We start from the raw sequence: 5361 nt of genomic DNA, 5'->3' as shown, positions 1-5361 counted from the left end.
TGCTTACAAAGTGGACAGGTGCAGGAGTGGCTGGATTTAGGGCTTCTGAAGGCAAACAGGGCCATTCCCTCCTGTTTGAATCTGAATTGGTTCATTCTCGGGCTCCTCTCGGTGGCCTCTGCACACTCTCGGCTCTGGTCTCTAGGGGTCGAGACCACCAAACTCCAGCAGCTCCACTAGACGATATTTTGAGTAGTTCCAAGATGCACTCTGATTGGCCCAGGTGAGGTCACTTGGCTGTTCCTGAGAGATGTGAGTGGCTGACTGATGGAAGCTGAGGCCGGAGCTCTCCCCTGGATGGCCTGAGGGTGGGAAAGGGAAGGCAGGGCCTCGGGCACTCTGTTCCTTCCCTCTCTGCTGAAGAAGCAGGAAGGGGACTGTGGACATTTTCTCTCCGACTTCCGGGACAGAGGCCCCAGAGGCCTCCAAGGGATGGGTAGCAACATCCTGCAGGCTCCCTAATGGACCCAGGGCCCCCTGCGGACCACCCAGCGTTTTCCTTCTGCAAGAGGCCATGGGGTGCTTCTCCCCACAGCCCTGGCTCTGAGGGGTCTGGGGGCCTTGTGGTTGGTCTCACGTCTTCTCACTGGTGGGGAAGCTGAGGAGGGGAGCTTGGCCACTCGGCTCACCACTGTCCCCCTCCGCCTTTCCACTCCAGTGCCAAAGCAGCCCTTGGGGGGGGGTCCTCCCCGCAGGTGAAAGGGCTGCTTTGCAGTCTCTAGGAGAGGGAGCAAAATCATTGTACGGCGTACAGCGGATGGCAGGGAAAAGGAGAGCCCCATACAAGCAGGACAACAGGAGTGACAGGAAGGGCAGCAGCAAAGCAGTGATGGGCGAGCAGGGGTCCGAGCAGAGGTACTGCTGTGAGAAGGGCTGCTTTCGAAGCAGACCCCCTGAGCAGCCCCTCATTACAAGGTGCTGATGTGGCTCCAGCGCTGGGCGCTCCTCCTGGTCTTGCTTCTGAGCCCGCCCACGTATCACCAGAGAAGTGATGTCACCGCCCTCCATTTTCACCCCCAGCCCCCAGCCTCCTTTACGTGTAAGTCCAGGCTCCCAAGGACTTCCATCAGCAGTGGAGGGGCCTGATCAGGACACTGGGCAGGGGTGGGGAGTGCTACCCACCAGGACCCCTGGATGCCAGGCTGGGTGGGCCCGGGAGGGGGGATCCTCTACTGCGTAGGGGTCCTGTCTTGGCCAGACAAAGACCCAGGAGTTTGAGACGGAGGCATCAGAATTAGGCAGAGCTGGCAGGGAAAGAGCAAGAATCCACAAGAGGTGAAGCCAGGAATAAAGCAAATGGTGGAAGTGGCCCCAGACCAACACGTGGGGCTGGGACTCTTGAGTGCGGGGTCAGCCTCTGCTGCTGTTCCCCACTTTAGGGGGACGCAGGCAGGGGTCAAGTTCTGGCCCCTGTTGGACACTGGGACCGGCGCCCTCCACCCCCAACCCAGACTCCCAGCCCCAACCAGCGCTTGCGCCGCAAGTCTGTGCTACTCCTGGAGGAACGCAGAGCTCACCGTCGCCGACAGGGGGAGCCGGCGAGCCCCTTGCCCGATCTGACTGCGAGGATCAGGCTTCCAGGCTCGGTTTCAGGGCGGTGGGCAGTGGTCGCGCGCCTGGTCCCGGCCTGCCTGGCCATGTGAAGTCTCAGCGGCCTCTCAGGGGGCGTCAGTTTCCGCGAGACGCACAGGCGCTTCGGGCTTCCAGGCCTTTAAGGGCCGCCCCGGTGCCTGGCGACCACCGTCCCCTCGCATGGAACCCGCTGGATGCCGCCGTGGGCCCGCGGGCGATGGCAGCACGCGCTGTGCAGGCGGGTGGCGGCGGCCCCAGGGTTAAAAGGCCGTTCTGTCTGGGAGAAGGTCCATATGGCCTCTTCCTTTGGACCTTCCCGGCCCTGCGCGCCTCTTTGTCCGAGCTGTCAGTCTTGGAGAATCACTTGACTTCCAATAACAGGTTCGGAAGACGACAGAGTATAATCAGTTGATCCACGAAGAATTGAAATAAAGAACACCCCACTGTTCGTGCTATCATTCCCATAGAGATAGTGATATCATTGATGTGATTGCGATGATAATTTCTATGTGAGGGAGAAAAAAAAACTCTTGTATTTTGGGATTTGCTCAGAGAGCATTGCAGACACATTGGATTGGAAAATGCGCACTGAATGCCTAAACTTTTTTGGGGGAGGGGGACGTAGGCAGGGGCTTAAAAAAAATAAAAGGCACAAGCAACCGCGCGGCCAAGATGCGCGGGGTCATGAAGAATCTCCTAGAACCAGCATTGCCTCCCCTGCTTCTCGGAGCCACTCCTGCAGAGAGGCGGCGGCGGAGACCCGGCCAGCGCAGGGCGCGAGGCTCCCCACCGACGGCGCGCCCGCCCGGAGGACCACGCACCTCCGGCGGCGGCGGGCTCGGGCGCCTTCCCCCGGGGGCCGGGCTGCAGGTGCGGGCCAGGCCGAGCTGAGCCGGGTCGCTGTCGTGGCTTTTGATGTACTGGGATGCCTCGGTCTCCACCCCGCCAGCCATCCTCGGGGAGCTCCGCACGGGCAGGCTGGAACAAGTCTCACCTGAGCCGGTGCTTCGAGTGTCCCCGTGGCTCGGCGTTTTGAATAATCAATCCGCCTCCTCGGCTTCTTAATCATGCGCAACACAGGCCTCTCTCTCCTCCCTCCACCCCCCACCCCCACCCCGCATCTCCTTCCCCATCTTCTTTGGTTTTCAACTCTTTGGGATACTGTGTTTCTGCCATTAACGTGCCCAGTGTCACATGCCAGCCTTTTCTTTAAAAACAAGCTCCTCATTGGTGTATCTGGACACTTCTTTTATTATTATTATTACTGAATCTTTTTTTTTTTTTTTACCCATAATGACACCAGGATCATTATATAATCCCATAACAAAGAGGCTTTTGAGGCACCAGCTTTTGTCCACTCCGGGACACAGAATCCATAATTGCATTATTCAGCTTCTGCCCCCTTCCCCGCCCCCGCCCCCAGCTCCTCGCCTGCGGGCAGCTCAGGCTCCCGCACCACTCACACCTCCACCTTGACACCCCGGGGCCGGTCCGCCCTGCCCAAGCCCTCCCCTGGCTGACCAGCCTCGCGAAAGTTACCTTAAAAAAAGTTATTTTGCTTGATAATTAAGTCCCACAGCCCACCGCCTGGTGATGGCGATTCTGCACCCAGAAGGCAGAGAACCTGCGTGACGTTTTTCTCCAAGTTTAATTACCGTATGCTAATTTCCTTGCCGACTACGTGATTAATTAAAATCATATTTTCATGATCATTTGGCACTAGTATTGTTTTAGAATTATCATGATCTCCTAAACAGTGTGTGTAAATAAAGTCGCCTCTAATGGCAGGCGCGGGAGGCTTGGCTGAGGACCTCTGCGTGTTTGTGTCGCGGCGATTGGCAACATAACTGCCTTATTTACATTAAATACGCCACAAGGTTACAGCGCCCATCAACGTCATTTGATCGCTGATGACTCCCTTAAACGCCCGGGCTGTGACTGATCTCCGCGTCCGGCTGTCCACCGAGATTCGCCCGCGAGTTTTTTTTTTTTTTTTTTTTTTCTTTCCCAGAAAAGAAACAGACTTTAAATAGTTTCAGGAGCAGGTAAGAATTACGCGTCTTCCTCTCGCCTTCTCCGTCTCTCTCGCTCCCCTCTCCCTCCGTGGCAATCTCTCTCGCTCTCTCTCTCTCTCCTCTCTCTCTCTCTCTCTCTGCCTCTCGGCTGGATAAAAAATTCTTTAGTCAAAGGCAGGAATGCAAAGTAGTGACAAGCGAAGGGGCTGATATATGTCTCAGTAACGAGTCTGACAATCAGAATGTAGCTCTCGGAGAATAGATAGATTTTAATAAGTGTGTTTACACGGGCTCAAGGTCAGAAGCAAGCTGTGCCGTGTTAAATGGTTTCTTAGTTGCTAGACAGAGAGAAAAAATGGACGATCGCACACCATTCTTTGTAGATTATTATATCAAGGGTTCAGTCTCTGGCTCATCAAAGCTAAATGCCGCAAGACCTATCTAGTTGCTGTGAATTATGCCAGGGCGACAATGGAGAGCGTTTTTAATGGTACAGTGCATTTCACCTACCAGATAGGGGAGGCCGAGCCGGGGCCCGCCGAGTCCGCGGGGCCGGGGGCTGCGCGCCGGTGAGCCGGGCGGCTCCGAGCCGAGGCCGGCCCACCCCGAGCCTGCCCTGCCCCGGCCGGGCCGGGCGCAGCCGGCGGGGCTCGGCGGAGCGGGCGCGCGGGGCGCGCGAGCAGGGCGCCCGTCCCCCCTCGGCCCCGGAGAATGATCAAGTCAATCATGTGGACGTGTTTCATTATTCATTGAACACAATCTTTTACAACGCTCCGCGTACGTGCCCGAGTTTGCTCCAGACGCCCGCGTTTCCATGTTTAAGGTAAGGAAAACAAAGGTGGGGGGGCGGGGGGCGGCGGGGCGCGGCGCGCGGGGGGCGCGCGGGGCCGCGGCGGGCGGGGGGCGCCAAAGTGAGTTTGGACTCTTGGCGCCGCACCCCCGCCCCTCCCCCTCCGCCGCCGGCCGGGCCTGTCGCCCGGGTCCTTCTCACCCCCATCGCGGTGAAAAAATACGGTCTAATTAAATATCCGCGGCGGTGACGTGGGCGAGCGGAGCTGTCAGCGGGGCGCGGCGCGGGGGACCGCGGAGACGCAGCGGCGGCGGCGGCGGCGGCCGGGCAGCGAAGGGCGCTCCAGAACTTCGGCGGCGGGCGGTCCCCGCGCCGCCCCGCCCGCGGTCCCGGGACCGTTACTTGAAAGCGCCCGGGGCCTCGCGCCCGCGCCAGCGCCCGCGCTCCGCTGCCGGCCCGGCCTGGCCCGCGCCGCCTCCCGCGCACGGCCCCAGCAGCCGCACCAAGGCCCCGGGAAACTTTGAAAAGGGTCTGGGGGCGAGGAGGCGGCGGGGGCCGCGCAAACTTCTGCACAAGTGACTTTCCTCATCTCCTCTGCGGCCCGCGACTGGGGGCTCCCCCCGGCTCCCTGTGTTCCCCCACCCGACCCCACCCCGGGCCGCGCGCGGTGGGAGCCAGCCCCTCCGCGGGGAAGCCGGATGGAGTAATTTTTTACCGCTTCCCCCCCCCCAAAAAAAAATCAAAGTTAGCGGATGCTCCCAGTGCCCCAAACTTGCGGGCGCCCTGGGCCTGTGAGACCTGCCATTTTGTGTCTTCCTCGGCCTCTCGCACCCCGGGGGCCTGGAGAGGGGGAGGCCCAGGCCAAGGCGCCAGGGTCCGAACCCGCGACCCCAGGGCAGCCGAGGTGCCCGCAAGCGCCGGCGGCGCCCGCGCGGCACCTGCCCCAGCCCGGGCCTGGGCCTCCTAACCCCTGGGAGCCCAGCG

The 5361-nt window shown here is 60.2% G+C and overlaps 1 protein-coding gene across 4 annotated transcripts in view; it reads left to right on the top strand.

The window, feature by feature from the left end:
* Nucleotides 1–3057: 3057 nt before the first annotated feature.
* ZNF536 (zinc finger protein 536) overlaps nucleotides 3058–5361 on the top strand; it is a 458035-nt gene continuing 455731 nt past the window's right edge. Inside the window, exon 1 of one of the 4 annotated variants that reach the window (XM_051833366.3) lies at nucleotides 3058–3617. The gene's annotated coding sequence lies outside the window, so the exon portion shown is untranslated. Of the gene's footprint in view, nucleotides 3618–3729; nucleotides 4411–5361 lie in introns of those variants that run through there. The other 3 variants (XM_089319697.1, XM_089319698.1, XM_051833363.3) reach the window with 3 other exon arrangements.

This window comes from Oryctolagus cuniculus, chromosome 18 (assembly GCF_051225735.1).
Source record: "Oryctolagus cuniculus isolate XC-2025 breed Fujian yellow rabbit chromosome 18, ASM5122573v1, whole genome shotgun sequence".
Classification (NCBI taxonomy): Eukaryota; Metazoa; Chordata; class Mammalia; order Lagomorpha; family Leporidae; genus Oryctolagus; species Oryctolagus cuniculus.
This window is presented reverse-complemented; position numbering and strand designations above follow the sequence as displayed.